At 45.8% G+C, this 18053-nt stretch overlaps 1 non-coding gene across 1 annotated transcript; it reads left to right on the top strand.

Annotated features, from left to right (window-relative positions):
- Positions 1-17898: 17898 nt before the first annotated feature.
- Positions 17899-17981, top strand: TRNAY-GUA (transfer RNA tyrosine (anticodon GUA)). The gene has a single exon. It is a non-coding gene; the product is annotated as a tRNA-Tyr (tRNA).
- Positions 17982-18053: the final 72 nt, after the last annotated feature.

The raw sequence follows: 18053 nt of genomic DNA on the forward strand, positions 1-18053 counted from the left end.
CGATCTCCAGGTCACTCCCGCGCTCGGACCTTGCCAGAAGCACCGCCCGGAGTCAACCCGCCATCCACGGGAGCCCTCCTTGCAAGTCGACCCCAGGCCTTAGAGCGCCAGAAACCTCGCCCAAGTCCGAGAGAAGATTGCGTCCTCGTCCGCGTCAGGTCGCCGCCGACCAGAACTTGCAGCCGTCGCCCGTCCGTTCTCGCACACGCGGCGGACATACGTCGCTCATCCCTGCCCGGGCGTGCTCACTCGCGCACGCCCTGACCTTCTGTCGCTCGCAGTTCCTTGTCTGTTCGTAGCTGCGCATGCGCCCGAGTGCGCACCCGCGTAACGTGCACCCGACCTCGTGGCCACCACTCTCGCCCGCACGCTCCCGCGGCCGGCTAGGCCGCCATTGTGTGTCACCTGCCGCTGCATTAGCTCAACGCGTCCGTCTATGCGCGGCTGCTCCACTTGCCGCCGCGCCCTAGCATACCACCGGGTGATCGACACCCACCGCGCTGCAACACCATCCCGACCTGCGCTGCCCTCCTGCTACCCTATGCCATAATCGGTGGCCTCGCGCGCCTGCACCACTGCGGACGCCTCTACGCGCGTCATGACACGACGCAAAAGGCAGATTCACAACTGCCCTTTGGCGTGACACGGCGCACGTCTTTATTTTGTCGTCTTTACTTTCTCGTCAATTTCTCTTTCCTCCAAGGCCTATATAAAGGCCATTGTTTTCAAGAAACTTTTAGGCAGTCATAATTTCAAGAATTGAGTTTCAGTTTAACTCTTCTTGGAGGACTGCCCAGCCTCCCCTACCCCTCCTAACCCTAGCCGTCGCCGCCGCCGGCGCCACCGTCGCTGCCACCGCCGCCGCCGCCGCCACCACCGCCGCCGCCGCAACCGCCGCCGCCACCGCCACCGCTGCCAGCGACGTCGCCTTCCACCCTCTCTCCTTTCTCTCTCTCTCCTCTCGCTCTCACCTCTCTCGCCCAAGGCCGCCCAGCCCAGGTAGCCCCAAGGCCACCTGCCGCCCAGCCAAGGCCGCCCAAGGCCGCCTTAGGAGCTCGCCAGGTCGCCCAGCCGCCCAGCCAAGGCCGCCCGAGCATCCCCGCCAGGGCCGCCCAAGCCGCCCCAGCCAAGGCCGCCCAAGCAGCCCCGCCTGGGCCGCCCAGGCAAACCCAGCCAAGACCGGCCCAGGGTCGCCTAGGAAACCCCGCCAGGGCCGCCCCGGCCGTTCATCCAGGGTCGCCCAGGGCTGCCCCTGGTTGCCCGCGCATGCCACGCGCCTACCGCTTGTCCGCGCCGCACACGCAGCCGCTCGCCACGTCACACACCGGCCACCAACGTCGTCGAGGCCGTCCAACGGTTCATCCTCAACGCTGTCGACGCTTCGAGCCGCGCACTCTACGCGTGCTCCGGGTGCGCTCCGCCGCACTCCGCGCACTCTGCACGCTCCGTGCGCTCCGCACACCCTACGCACGCTTCGCGCGCGTGGGTATTCGCCCACGCCTGACTCTGCGACAAGATAATCTAGTCTCAACCAGGGCCATTCAATGCTTGGAGCGCCCAGGATCGTCCCATCCAGTGGGCCGCTCAACGCCCGGATTCGCCCAGCCTCATCACGATCGGAATTTCCCGCATCCTCTTCACGCACTACGGTGCCGAGGTACACGTGAACTCTTTGGTGTCAAAGTGTTCTCCGTTTAGTGTTTTCTCGAGAAGTTTCCACCACCGTCAGAATTAGATTTGGATTGGGATTTTCTACTTCTTCTCCCTCTTTCTCGAGTGTTTCCTCGCGACGTGAATTCGGGTATTGATTTCGGTGCTTAGGCATCGTCGCGGTGGGGGAAGACAGTACTCCCGCCCTCGATAAGGGTCGGAGCTGCACTACCAGATTTTCATCTGTTTTAAAGTCCGAAATCGATCGTGTAAATTTCTGTGGATTGTTTTATCCCTTCCTACAAACCCGCCTATCACCCTTTACCCGTCGTCAACCCATCCGTCTACTCAGTCGCCCTATTCCATAGTCGTTCTACGTTAGATCCAAACTTAGAGGATCTCCCTCCCGGAGATCCGTTAGATCTACCATATCACGAGGACCCGATAGTGAACGAGGAGGTACCGATACCTCCTCCTCCGGTCCGGGAACCCGTCCCTCGGGTCCCTACTCCTAACGGTGGGATAGCATCACCCCACCAAGCGGCTAGAGCCGAGGACCGTGCGTCCTCCTCCGCGGTCAGCCCTAGGGCACCGCCTAATGGTCACCGGACCACTAGCTCGTCGGGAGATGCTCCCCAACGCCCGGACAAAGTTCCTATGCTGAGCAGCCCCGCTCTGGTCCCGGCGTACGTCCCTCCAAGACCGGCGGCATCACGACACTATGACCAGCCGACGTACCAACCTCGGCATCACAAGCAGTGGAGCTGGGAGAATCACCGACGGAGATCGCCGCCACCCGACGGGTATCGCACCCAGCGCTACCCCAAGGAACAACCCTATCGGCGTGATAGAGAACCCTACCCATCGGAGGCGAGAGTGCCACCTCATTATGACTATCCCGGTCAGCACCACGGGCCCCCCCTGTGCAGACCAATGCCCCGGCGCCGTATGCGCCGACCTACGCCGCAGGGCTGAGTGGGCTACCCTATGTCGCCCCTCCTCTGGCACCTCCGACTACTTATGGGCCGCCGACCTACTATAGCACGGCACAAGTACCCGTGCCCCAGCCTCACGGCGCGCCGCACACACCACCTACCATGGTCCCAGAGTACCCCACGGGGTATCCTCCGGCACCGCAGCCAACCTATCCGGTAGGCACGCATGGTCAGCCCGCCGTTACCCATACCTATGCTCCCCATCCATATCAGGAGCCAGCGGCCCGTACCGGACCACTAACGCCGACCGCGGCCTACCCACACTCGGGCTACTCCCCGGAGGCGGCCTACTACACGCAGCTAGTCCCACCGGCCGCACTCGCCCCAGACTATGTAGGGCAAGTAGGCCCTCGGGAGGTCCCTCGACCTCCACCAGCTCGTCATCCGGATGATGAACGAGAGAGACGACGTGAGGCGCATCGCGCCATGGTCCAGAAGAGCGTGCGCATGGAAGTACCCATCTTCAAAGGATCCCGAAACCCGACGGATTACACGGATTGGGAATCCGACTTGGAGAGCTACTTCCAGTGGTACGATATGGACGACGATCTCTGCGTGTCCTATGCCGAAGCTCGTCTCGGAGGGCAAGCCAAGATCTTCTGGAAGAACGAGAAGGAAGCTGCCCGACACCGTGGAGACCCATGATAAATCCAAAATGATAGTAATATATACGTGCAATTTCAGCTAATTTATGTACTTATTTATCTTTTTTTGGATATATTATCAACATTTATGTTAAGTTGTGAAACATCATGAAACAAAATCACCTTTTTCTAATTTGGAGTTAATTATTATCATTTGTGGGACTAACCCCACTTAACTCAATGAGTTAAGTGGAATGAATCTCACTCTCTTCTTAGTTTATGTGGAAGATGCAGGAATCAGGTGAAACTTTCATGAATAAAGGGGATAATTAAATGAAGAGGAGGCTATTTGGACCAGAGGAGCAGGCTCAGCCACAACCCTGGGCCAAGAAAGAAGGCCCAAAGCAAGACAACTGGCTCTAGTCTAAAGGCCCACTAAGGAAGCTCCACTAAGCCCACTATGAGAGGCATGATGGGCCAAAGAAAGGAGGGCAAGGGGAAGGTCCAGTCATGATTATTTATGAATATTTAAGGGGCTTAAATGATGATTGGAGGACAACCTTGGACGTGGATCCAAGCCAGAGAAGAAGATCCAGCCATTCAATCCACAAAACATCCAAGGGTGGAGACTTAAAGATAGCACCTTTAATGCTAATTAAGGAAAGAAGCCTTGAACGTCCAGGGGGTATTTCAAAGGTCTCAATGCTGATTGGAGGACCATAATGGACGTGGATCATGACCCTGAAAAGAAGATCTGGCCATCCATTGTATTAAAAATCCAATGGCTCTCCTTTGCTCTCTCTCCCTATATAAACCCCTTCACCCTATTGTAAAACTCATCTTGTGATTCAATCCAAAGTAATGTTTGGTGGCCTAAGTGCAAATGAGTCATAGATCCATTCACCTCAGTGAGTGCCAGGCTGAGCAGGAAGCATCCAGGGCTGAAGAAGCTGGTGGAAAGGAGAAGAAGAAGTCCCTTGGACCTTAGCGGGTGTGACAAAGAGGTTACCTACTTATTTCTCCTTTTTCATTCTTTTCTGTTCATCTTTCGTCTTTTGTCTTTTGGTCTTGAATCAGCTAGCCAATATCCAGACGGTTCAAGTGCATCCAACCACGCTCTAAAATTCGTTCTAGAACTCATTATAGAGTGATTTTAGTACAGTCCATTTTTTCTCTCTCCTCCACCAAGGCACCTTCCCCATTTGGCATCCGGACTTAGCCAAATTTTGACTAAGTCCAGAGCGCCAAACTGTTTCATTTCCTATTTTTGTTTTAGCTTTTAAATACTCCTAAAAAATACAAAAAAATTATTTTCTGCCTATTAATATTATTATTATATTATAATAATATTTTATTTTTCTTTGTTATATATTTTTATTTAATTAGTTATTTATCTTCATATGTAGTAAACCTACCTCTAAAATTATTAAAAAATACAAAACTAAAGCACAAATTCCTAAGAAAAAAACCCTTGCTCCCTGTGGATCGACCCTTACTCTCCCTACGCTAGTAAGGTTATTATAATTTTTTGTTGTTTTAATTCGGATAAACCAACGACACTAATTAGTGAAGTTAACTCATCACTAATTACCCCAAAATCTGAATTATCAACCCATCCCACACTTGGGATGAGATGTCTTGCAAGCTCATGGATAAGTACATCCCTAAGCTCTACATGACCCGCTTGCTACTCAGGTGGATGGACCTAAAGCAAGGTCGACGACGGGTCAGCGAGTACATTGAGGAATTTGAGGAGTATCGCATGAGGTGCAAGTTCGTAGAAAGCCCTCAGATTCAGATTGCTTTCTTCGTCCACGGATTACGGTCAGACTTAGGGGTCAGAGTTCTAGAGCAGAACCCCAGCACCGTGGACCTAGCATACAGCCTAGTGGAGAGTAACGAATACTCTCATGACGACGCTACCCCGACAACCACCGTCGCGCCCCGGACGAGCAGCACTAGGTCATCCGCGAGTTCTACCTCTAGAGCGACATCCGGATGGACACGAGGAGCACTGGCCACACCTCGATCAGCCACTCCGGCCCCCACCCCGCCACCTGCTCCAGCACCGCCGACTCCCTCTGCGATGTCGACCGCTAGGGCACCGGTAGCCGCCCATGAACCCATGCAGTGCTTCAAGTGCAAGGGGTTTGGACACCGCCGCACGGAGTGCCCCTCGCTCCTACACATGGACATTCACAAGAACCCGGTAGACGGCCCGCCGGGGGACGATCTAGAAGTGGACGAATACCTAGGAGAGTGTCCAGAAGGGGAAGACTACGAGGAGCCCCTTGGATACATACAGATCACCGCGATACCCCCGGCCCCGACCCAGCCCGTTGCGACCCTACGCATATAGCACAGCGGCCCGTCACCACCCCACCAGCGGGGTCGGCCCCCGTGGCCATCGCCATTCCTCGGACGAGCTCACGTTCCCCCGAACCCGCTTTGGTAACCTCCCTGCGCGCCCACACCCTGGCGCCAAAGCTACCCACTCCCGGAGGTGCGGACATGACGCAGCGCACCTTCATCTTTTATCTGTACGTGAAGATCGCCAGATGCACGTACAAGCTCATCGTAGATAGCGGAAGCGGTGTCAACGCCATATCCGAAGACATAGCTCGCAAGCTTGGACTCACATTGGTACCGCAGCCGACACCGTACAATGTGTCTTGGATCGACGCATCCACCCTCCCGGTACGGATACAGTGCCATGTCCCATTGAAGATGAGCACGTATGACGAGTAGGTGCTCTGTGACGTACTACCTATGAAAATTCGTAGTATCATTCTCGGACGACCATGGCTGTTTGACCATGATGTCCAACTAGCAGGACGAGCGAACACATGTTCGTTTGTTTATGGGGGTAGGTGCCTCATATGGTATCCCTCGACCCGCGCCCATAGCCCCCAGCCAGCACCCACTACCGGACAGGCAGCCCCACCACCAACACCGGTCGTCACCAATGGGTGCATATTTAGGCGAGACCTAGAGCCCGTCGAAGATACGCTACCGGACTGCTTTGCGCTCGCCATATCACCATCATCGGCACCGGAGGAGACGGAGCCCAAGGACCCTGAGGTGTCCCCGATAGTAGCGGAATTCGCAGACGTATTTCCTGCCGAGCTCCCTTGTGAGCTTCCTCCATTGAGGAACATCCAGCATGCGATAGACTTAGTTCCGGGAGCATCTCTCCCAAATCTACCTCACTACCGGATGGACCCGGTCAAGTACGAGGAATTGCACGGGCAGGTGAAGGAGCTGCTCTCAGAAGGATTGATCAGGGAGAGCCTTAGCCCCTGCCCCGTACCGGCGTTACTCGCGCCCAAGAAGGACGGGACTTGGCGCATGTGTTGTGACTCTAGGGCCATCAACAAGATTACGGTGAAATACCGTTTCCTGATCCCTAGAGTACAGGACTTGTTCGATGAGATTGTCGGAGCCACTATCTTTTCGAAGATAGACCTTTGGAGTGGATATCACCAGGTCAGGATCCGACCCGGAGACAAATGGAAGACGACGTTCAAGATCAAGGATGGATTATACGAGTGGAACGTCATGCCATTCGGGCTCTCGAACGCCTCGAGTACTTTTCAGAGGCTCATGAATGAGGTGCTCCGCCCGTTCATAGGGAAGTTCGTCGTCGTATATTTTGATGACATATTAGTTTATAGTGCTACGAGGGATGCGCACCTCCAGCACCTTCCGCTAGTGTGCACTACCCTGCGTCATGAGAAGCTGTACGCTCACCCAAAGAAGTGTAGCTTCTTCGTGTTTGAGGTATCCTTCCTAGGATTCATTTTTTCATTGAGAGGAGTCGCCGCCGACCCAGCCAAGGTGGAGGCGATCACCACTTGGCCGAAACTGAAGAACGTGCACGACGTACGCAGTTTCATAGGACTCGCCACCTTCTACAGGAGATTCGTGCCGGGCTTCATCGGTGTCATGGCACCCCTCACGGACCTCCTCAAGAAGGAGCACTTTGAGCGGACCCCAGCGGCAGATCACGCCTTCGAGCTGGTGAAGAAGCTCATGACGGAGGCACCGGTACTCCGGTTACCCGACTTTGCGAAAGTCTTCGAGGTGTCATGCGACGCCTCGGCATTCGGAATAAGGGGAGTCCTCAGCCAGGAAGAACACCCCATAGAGTATTTCAGCGAGAAGTTGAACGACACGTGCCGGCGATACGACAACTACGACAGGGAATTCTACGCCCTAGTCCAGTCATTACGCCATTGGCGTCATTACCTCCTTCCGAAGGAATTCGTCCTCTTCTCGGACCACAGTGCATTGCACCATCTCCACGATCAGCGCAAGGTTAGCAATCGTCATGCGCGTTGGATCGCGTATTTACAGGATTTTACATTTGTCGTCTGACACAAGAAGGGCAAGGAGAACGTATAGCTGATGCCCTAAGTAGGAGACCGTTAGTCCTGAACATGATGAAGTCTCAAGTCCTCGGGTTTGAGCAACTACGCGACGGCTACGTTGACTGTCCTGACTTCGGGCAAATCTTCGCGCAGGTCCGCGAAGGCACAATCCCAAAATCCTGGGATTATTACATCGACGACGGGTACCTCTTCCATGGCAAGAGGCTTTGTATACCCCGTACATTACTCCGAGATTTCCTGGTATGGGAAATGCATGCCGACGGGTTGAGTGGAAACTTCGGCATCAACAAGACTATCCAAGAGATGGAGCATCGGTTCTTCTGGCCATCTCTGAAGCGAGATGTGGGAAAGATCATTCCCCAATGCTCCACGTGCACGAGGGCCAAGATGACGAAGCAGAACACGGGCCTCTACACGGTCCCCGACAAGCTGTGGGAAGACGTCAGCATCGATTTCGTCTTAGGCCTGCCTAAGACCCTTAGGAATCATGATTCTGTCATGGTTGTCGTCGACCATTTTTCGAAGATGGCACACTTCGTGCCATGCTCGAAAACATCCGACGCCTCTCGAGTTGCTCGGCTCTTCTTCGACAGCATAGTCAGGCTACATGGCGTACCGAAGACCATCATCTCCGATCGAGACGTTAGATTTACTAGTTACTTCTGGAAAAGGCTTTGGGTCCTCATGGGAACCCAACTGAAGTTTTCCACAGCCTACCATCCTCAGACGGATGGTCAGACGGAGCTCACCAACCGTAGTTTGGGTAACATCCTTAGATCACTTGTAGGGGAGAACCTCAAGATGTGTGATAAGCCTAAAAAATGCACGTAAAATATGTCGTTGTTTGGGGTTTTAGACTTATGCAATAAAGTTTATAATTTCCCTTAATCACTAAATATGCATATAGAGCAAGTAAGGGGTCGAACCACAGGGAGGCAACAAATGAGAATTTTTATCCAATTTGAATAAATTAATTCAATAAAGAAATAATTTTGCAATTAATAAATCTTAATTATCCTTAATATATTCTTTAATTAATCAAAATTAAGTAAAACTTGATTTTGATTTTAATATTTCGGTCAGAAAATTCAAGATAGGAATATTATAATTTTAAGCTCAGATTAATTCAGATTATTAATTTCCCAATTATTATAAATTTTAAAACAATTTTATGAATTAAAATTGGGAATTAAATAATTAAGAAAGGAATTTTTATATTGGAGTTCAAGATAGATGAGTTTTCGATTCAAATTTTATTTTTAGGTTTTTTATATATTAAGTTAAATTCCTAAACAATAAAAATCGAAATCTAGAGAGAGAAACTAAACAAATCAACCTAGAGAGAGAAAGTGAAGAAATTGGGGAAAAGATGAAATCCGACCCTAAATCAAAAATCTAATGAAGCAGAAATGTTTTAAATTGATCTAGAATTAAGGATAAAAAATCAGATCTTGGATCAGAATCAAAACAAAGTGCTAATTTCATTCAAAACACACTTCTAGGGCATGTACATTCCGCCCATGCCTCGGCGTTTTAGAATCGTTCAAGAAGATTGTTGAAATATAAATCAGAAACTTACAGTTTTGAGTGCAAAAGCAAGATCTGTCGACTTCAAGAACCCCTCCTGTGTCCTTCCTAGCCAATTGTTTGGGGGAGAGCATCCAAAAGTGATTTTTGCCCTTTTCCAGACCTCCATTTAAAGATCCAACCGTCTAGATTGTAGAGGGAGAAAAGACGAACCTACCCTATCGGACTTCAGCCCAATCGGACTTCTAGATCTCAAGATATCAAGGTTTTAGTGAGGGTAAATCTAGGCCATTAGATTAAATTATCTCTCCTCCAATAAGTTAGGAAATGGCGATTTCCTATTGGTCGGAATGACTTTTCCTCGTTGTCCCCGTCCTCGGATCACGTCCTGACACGTGATTGTCCGCGTCAGCCGCCCACAATGATTGGAGAACAATCACTCCTTTTGAATGGCCAGGAAAAAGCCACGTTGCCCTGAAATAATAAAAAAAACAAAAGTCTCTCTCTCTCTCTCTCTCTCTCTCTCTCTTTCTCTTTTATATATTTTAAATCATAAGCCGCTTATTTTGACTATTCTTCTCTCTCTCTCTCTCTTTTATATATTTTAAATCATAAGCCGCTATTCTTCTCTCTCTTCTCTCTTTAAATATTTTAAATCATAGTCGCTTATGTTGACTATTCTTCTCTCTCTCTTCTTTCTTTTATATATTTTAAATCATAAGCCGCTATTCTTCTCTCTCTCTTCTCTCTTTTATATATTTTAAATCATAAGCCTCTATTCTTCGCTCTCTCTTCTCTCTTTTATATATTTTAAATCATAGCCGCTTATGTTGATTATTCTTCTCTCTCTCTTCTCTCAATTTATTATATAATAATAACCACTCATTCTCTCTCGCTCTCTCCCTATTCTTATAAATATATCCATTTATTCGCTCGAATTTCGGGCGAATGACGTGGATACTCCTTAGTAAATATTTAAATATATTATAAATGTCAAATAAATGGTATATGTGTTATTTAAATATGTAAAAATCATTTCTTGGCTATATAATGGTCAAATAATTATATAAAAATATGGAAAAATTCCATAAAAATCATGAAAACACTTACCAACTTTAGCCAAGTATTTAAAGCCCTGTAAAAAAAATTCTTCACTGAAATGAAGTTAAATTCCATGTAAAAAATGATAAAAAATCAGGATTAATAATAAAATGAAAGGTTAAATGATTTATCTTTATTTTAATACGATAACATGTAAATATAGTCATTAAAACACATAAATATAATGTACAATTCATTAATTAATCATGTTAATTTGCAAGTTATCAACGTGGGATCAAGTCCTAACCCGCGCCGAATTTGCATTCAACCATTCGGCGAACCGCACAACGGGAAAGGCCTTGTTCGAGATAGTGTACGGTCAACTTCCGAGGAAGCCCATTGACCTTATTCCTTAGATACATGTAGTAATGACGCATATGACGCATATGATTTCGCGAACGAACTTAGGAGCATGCATGAGCATATTCATTCACGCATATCATCCCTCAATGAGCAATACAAGGCTGCCGCCGACAAGGGACGAAGGTCTAGTATGTTCTCGGAGGGCGATCTAGTGATGGTTAGATTGAGGCCTGAGAGGCATTCTCTAGGGATCGCTACGAAGCTTCATGCTCGTAGTGCCTGGCCTTTCCGAGTAGCCCAACGGATCAACGACAATGCATATGTCATGAGCGTTCCTCCTAGTTGGGGAATTAGTTCAACCTTCAACGTCTGTGATTTGGTCCGATATCATTCCTTGCCACCAATCGAAGAGCCTCACAGCCACTCAAAGATTGATAGTGAAGTGAGTGAGAGCACACAGATTCCATTTCCACTACCTACCCGTATGCGGCAAGAAAAGATAGAAACAGTACTGCAGGAAGTAATTAACACTGTAAGGGACCGAGTGGAGCGCACATTCCTGGTGCACTGGCAGGGGCGTCCGACATCGGACGACATCGGATCACAGAAGAAGACCTACGACAACATCGACCCGACCTGCTCCAGCCCATCGACGACATCGTGGAGACTAGCTCGTCGGAGTCGAGCTCTTCCCGCCCCGAGAGGATGATGGGGGGCCATCGCGACGACACCGACTTCGCCACGGGATGCGTTCGACCTCTCTGAGCCGCTCGTGCTGACGCACGCGACCCCGAATTCAAGTACTCTTCGTAAGTCTCTTATTATTTGCTTATTTGCTTATTTGGTTATTTGTGATAAATATTCAGACCGGGCCGTGTGTTAGGCCTCGTCCGTATCGTTCTCTTTCATTACGTGTAAAGAGGAGGGCCACATCATGAGACGGACCCCTCCTCTCTGTGTGACCTATTGGCACCCTTTCCCCCCCCCCCTATATAAGGGGAAGGCATGCCCAAGAGCATGGGAGTCTTTTGAAACCAACCATTTGGCAATGTTTTACGTTATTTTCTATCGTTGAGTTAAAAATAGAAATAGTTCTTCTTCCACCACTTGATGAGGGGCCATCCTGGAGATGCCACGACGGGACGACGTCAACCTCACCGAGCTGCACGCGCCGATGCTCGCCACCCGGGGTTCAAGTACCCCCGTGTAAGCATCTTTATCCCACTCGCCTTTATTTTTGTATGTTTGTATTTTTGGATTTCATGGACTGGGCCGGTGTTGGGCCTCATCCTCGTCTTTTCCTTTTATTTTTCAGTTGTATTTTCAAATTGTTAGGAGAGGCCGAACCACGTCTCGGGACGGTTCATCCTCTCCCCGCGTTCACTTGGCACCTATCCTCACTATATAAGGGGATAGCATGCCCAAGGAACACTTGACAAAAAATAACTCTTGGCTCTCTTTAGGGGAAAAATCCTCATACCCCGACATGCCGAGGTAAAAAAAATATTAAAAAACAAAACCATGAACATATCATTTTTTACAATGAATCGCATCAACCTCCGAGCGATTGAAATAAGAGGAGGCTATCGCTTGCTTCGAGCGATTAAGAAATGCGGAGTTTTTAACTGTCAGAGTGAAAACATTAATAATATTTTTAGAACGGTGTGTTGTAAAGGATATTCATTCATTGGAAGAGGACTGAGAAAGGAGTTGATTGACTTGAAATTGCAGAGAAAGTGCATGACATTAAATCAAAATAGAAAGAATTTTATAAGGGCGTATTCTAATATAAGTAGTGATAATATCATCAATGAATTTTGGGATCAATTGTATAAGGATATAGTGGAAAAGTTACCAGATTTTGTAGAAAAAGAAATATTTAATACACAAGTTTATAGGAAATTGAATGAGTACAAGAATAAGGGAATAAATGATAAATGGAATGAGTCGGATTTAAGAAAATTACAAATGCAGATTGAAGATATAACTAGAAAATTCGATGAAAATACTATATTTACTGAAACTCCTAATTTAATCAAACGATTGATAGGAAAGAATCTTATTAGCGCTAAATACTATTTGAAAAAATACATTACTAAAGAACTTTATGATAGCACTATTGTTCAATTTGGTGAATATACGATAGAAGCTATTCTTATATATGCCTTAAGTGTGTCCTTTCACAGTATTCAAGAGAACTCGGTTGTGAGGGTATCTACATTTTTGGGACTAATAGATAGAATTGTTATGACACAGGCTAATATAATTAATAAGAATAAAATTAAAAATAGTCGAGTTGATAGTAGTAGCGAAGGTGATATCAGTCATAAAAAAGGTAAAGAATTTGAAATAGGTAGAAGATTGCTTGAGTTTATGATTGAAAGAAAATTGATATTTCTTGAATCCATTTCCGTAGATGATAATAAATCTGTAGTTAAAAAGAATGGACAGGCTTATATAGAAAAACATTTATTCGTTGTATGCAACTTTGATTTAAGTATTCTCCCGTTGAAACTCAATCTTCCAATGGTTTGCAAGCCCGTAGATTGGCAACATCCATCTGATGATGATGATTACATTGTATTTAAATTTCTTAATGAAGAAATAAAGAAGCCTTTTGTGTTATCAGACCTGAAAGGTGGTTATTTAAGCTGTCCTTCCTTAAATATACATTACAATCTTCTATCATCTCATAACCTAAATAATTTCAATATAGAATTAGATGATTCTAAGTATAAGGAAATGTGCTCCATATTGAATGGGCTTCAGAACCAAGGATTTAAGATAAATAAAAAGGTATTGGAGTTCATTAAGAAGAATCGTTCTACTTTAGAAAAAATAGGTATTCTTATGCCTAGAATACTAGCCCGCGTGAATCTTAAAGAAGTCTTCGATCTTTTGAGGATATCTTTTTATCAGAATAAGGATATAAAGGTAACTTATCGCCTTGATGCTCTTTTAAAAGAATTATCTATTAAGGTACAAAAAGCTAGGTATGAAGATTTTATAATCACGTTAGCTTCCGCATATGAGGATTTTGTCTTTTATCTGCCTGCATTTATGGACTTCCGTGGTAGAATTTACCGATCAGGTATCTTGCATTTTCATGAACGTGATCTATCTAGAGCTTTAATAGTCTTTGCCAACAATATTCAAGAAGTAGAAGGGTGCAAAGACTCGGTAAAGGACATAGTAACCTCTTCAGCTGCCTTTAAGTATAAGAAATTCTATCTTTATGATGATGCTCTTCAATGGTATAAGAAAATACAGAGTTTAATCTATGCTTCTGATGAGAGTTTAATAAGCTTCGCTAAGGATGCTAGCGATCCATTTCAGTTCATATCCAAAGTCCTATGTTACGATGTAGTTCAAGAATATAATAAAATACCAATAACGCAAGATGCCTCTGCTAGTGCCTATCAAATCATGAGTTACTTATTACTTAACGAAGAAATGGCTATGAGAACGAATCTTATTCCTCACCCTGATGGTAAAATACAAGACGTATATACCTACTTGCTCCAGGATTTAAAAGAATTTATTAATCATCGAATAAATGATAAGGTAAAGATGGATATCATTGAATATAAGTTAGATAGAAAGCTCATTAAGCTTATTTTTATGCCATTGATCTATGGAAAGACATTGATTAGTATAGAAAAAGATATTAGGAGTACATATGGACAATTACTAAGTAGAAAAGATACATATAACCTCGCTAAACTTAGCGATGAATTCTGGAATCATAAATATCCAGACATAGTAAATTTAATGAAATTGATCAACATCGTTAGTTGGTTTTGTTCTGCAAAGGATAGAGCTATTTTCTATAGTATACCTTTTTTCACTACAAAACAGGATTATATGGCTTTCAAAAAAGAATGTATAAATGTTTATGAACGGAGTACAAAAAAGAGACGAAAAGCTACTTTAAGTATACCAACCACGATACGGGATAAGCGAAAAACACTATCAGCAACATTCGCAAACTTCATTCATCAAAAGGATGCATACATAGCCATGAAAGTAGTACAATCATTATTGAATCAACAACTTGAAATCTACACAGTACACGATAATTTTATCACAACTCCACCTTATGTAAAAGTAATACCTGATATATATATCAAGGTCTTTATTAATATGGGTCATCCACTTAAAATAATTAATCATTTTATTAATCAAAATCTCATTCTTCCAGAAAAAGGAAACAAAATAAGTAATGAGTCTATCCCATTAACATCTGATTATCTTGAAGATTTCTTTAATACCATTTCACCAGCTAAAAATAAAAAGAAATGGAATATGGTAGTATCACACTTTATTAAGTGTTACAAGAACTATGTTGATTCTGTGTGCGGTAACCAAGTGATTGATTCTGATGAACATTATAATGCTGTGAAGTGGAATCAATTTAAGAAACTTATAGAAAACAGAAGTAACAATTACAGCGTGCATTACTAAAATAAAAGATAGAAGGAGATCCCTGTGGTCATGCCACCCCGGATGTAGTCTACTCTAATTAGTTTTTTAGTTGAAGATTTAGGCGAAGCGGGTTAACAAAAGTCACGATCGGTGGGTTGAAAAGCTAAATGCTGGTTCGAGTCCAGCTCGTGACAAGAACATGACTATAGAGAGGGATAAACTCATCATACTGCAGTCTGCTAGCCTTACAGCACTTCCTTAATCACTCTTGAACTAAAGAAATTCGCTTCAAAGAAGGTTTAGTTTAAAAGTATGATTGGATTTCAAGAGATAGTATCTCCCTCGACGGGAGTCACAAACTCCACCAAAAAGGAAATAAGAGTCAATATGTGTCTTTTTTTTCAATACTGTATTATTATAATAGGTGTGTTTGAGTTATAGGTGTGAGGTGTGAGGTGTGAGGTGTAAGGTGTAAGGTGTGAGGTGTGAAGTGTGAAGTGAAGTGAAGTGAAGTGAAGTGAAGTGTAAAGTGAAGTGAAGTGAAGTGTGAAGTGAAGTGAAGTGAAGTGTGTGAAGTGAAGTGAAGTGTGTAAAGTGAAGTTAAGTGAAGTGTGAAGTGAATTGTGTGAAGTAAAGTGAAGTGTGAAGTGTGAAGTGTAAGGTGTGAGGTGTGAGGTGTAAGGTGTGAGGTGTGAGGTGTGAAGTGTGAAGTGTGAGGTGTAAGGTGTAAGGTGTGAAGTGTAAGGTGTGAAGTGTGAGGTGTAAGGTGTAAGGTGTAAGGTGTATTTTTATATGCACTACACCTTACACAAGCAAAAAAAAATACTGTATTTTTATATGTAAGGTGTGAAGAGACATGCACGACATGCCGCGCCTAGACACCTCACACCTCACACCTTTCTTTATATGGTTTTCTAGGGGCTTAGGCGCGAGTGAGCGGAAGTCGAAGATGAATTAGAATGAAAGGTTATGTTTTTTTTCACATAAATAAAACGATGAATCAACGATGAAGGTTCCGACGGCGCGAGTGAGCGAGCGAAGCGACGAGCAAAAGGCGCGACGAGCGTGAAGATTAAGATGAAGACGCGATGGAGCGAAGAAGAAGAATGTAATAACTTAAGGTGGTGCCTTTCGAAGAATGACTACTCTTACTACTTTGACTTTGTTTTGTTCGTGGACCGGTCAGGTTCTGAAATAACTTTGATTTTTAGATCTACGGGCCGGCCGGCCCCGGCCGTTCACATGAGCATAGGGAATCTATACTCGAGCGTTCCCCGGATAGGTGAGGAATCACTCTTGATCTGTGGGGCCTACAACTTAGCCGACACGCAGCCCTTTCCACTGCGCATTTATCGAACAAAGGTTATCTTCAGATAAAGAATCCGTGGTGAACTGTCCCATACCTTCTGCGTGTCTCATGTGTGTGGAACCAGGTCTTTTCGGTTCCAGCTTAACTGAAGTAGGTAGGGCCGCTCCGCTTTGCGCCTGTGACCCTTACTTGTAACCTTCGCCGGGGTCTTACGGTCTCTGAGAGAGAGGGGATAACCACCTAACTAAAGAAGAATAGTGCTCTTTATAAGAGTAGGCGTGGAGAGCTTTTTGCGGGGAAACTTGCAAGTAAAGTTTGGGGGGAGGCGGGTGTCGACCCAACCTTATGAGTATTCGGACTATAACAGTTCTGATGAACAGTCACTCACTTTTGACAGTTATACGATTCCAGAAGATGATCCAGAATTGGGTCAATCACGTTTATTAGAAGTGGACAATAGAGTGGTTGTACCAGCCAAAACTCATCTACGTATGATTGTAACACCTGCTGATGTACTTCATAGTTGAGTTGTACCTTCCTCAGGTGTCAAATGTGATGCTGTACCTGGTCGTTCAAATCAGACCTCCATTTCGGTACAACGAGAAGGAGTTTACTACGGTCAGTGCAGTGAGATTCGTGGAACTAATCATGCCTCTACGCGTGCGCCCGGATACATAGGCCGACTGCTGAGCCAAAGTAAGGGGCAATTCACTTGCTTATTTATTAACTCGCTGCTTCGCCAGAAGCGACTTCTTTATGTTAAAAAAACATAACCTTTACTTCGTCACTTTATTTATTTCATAACGTTCTTAGGGGCGAGTTTACGAGCAGAACCTTTTTTCAGTATTAAAAAGAACGAAGGCGCGGAAGCGGTGAATATTAAGATGAAGACGAGCGTTCAGATGAAGACGAGCGAGCGGGAGCATAAGGGAGCGAAGCGAGTTTATGAGCGGGAGTGGTTATCGTTCTTCAAGAACTGTCGTAGTTATTTTACTTGACTTTACTTATCCTTCTTCTTTTCTTTCTTTCTTTGACGCTCGAACGCCGCCACTCGCGTCTTCATCCTCATATTCATCGCTTCCGGCGCCTCGCGCCTCAGAACGTTGATTCATCTTCGCTCCTAAAGCGCTAGCGCTGTCGCGTTGATGAATCGTTGATGAAGATGAATCTGACTTCTTAGCATCTGAATCTTCATTTACTTCTTTTGCTCCCGCTCCGTCGCCCCCGCTCACTTGCGCCTTTGCTTTACGAGTTACGAATGAACTGACTAACGTTATTCTCCCGGAACGCTAGTAAGCTAACCGCTTACCTTCAATTTCTTGCAGAACGTTGGATAAGGATAACGTTTATTTCTTTGACTTCGTTTCATTTATCCGCAACCAATGTCATATCAGAACCTTTCATTATCACCGCTCGTCTTCATCTTCATCTGAACGCTCCTCGCCTCATATATGAACCGCTTCGCGCCTTGCTTGGAGAAAACTTCTTTCTTTCTTTCAAGAAGAAGAAGATTTCTTTTTTTCAAAACGCTCCTCGCTCCGCTCCCGCTCACTCGCGCCTAAACGCTCCTAAGCGCCTTCTTATTCAGAAACCGTGGGCCTCGGCCCGGGAAGGGGAGAGTGGCCGAGCGGTCAAAAGTGACAGACTGTAAATCTGTTGAAGGTTTTCTACGTAGGTTCGAATCCTGCCTCTCCCACTTGTTGTAGACGAGAAGAAAGAAGCTCTTTTTTGTGGCCGTGAAGTGAAATAGTTTCATATGTTGTTAGAG

Source organism: Wolffia australiana, chromosome 12, assembly GCF_029677425.1.
Source record: "Wolffia australiana isolate 7733 chromosome 12, ASM2967742v1".
NCBI lineage: Eukaryota > Viridiplantae > Streptophyta > Magnoliopsida > Alismatales > Araceae > Wolffia > Wolffia australiana.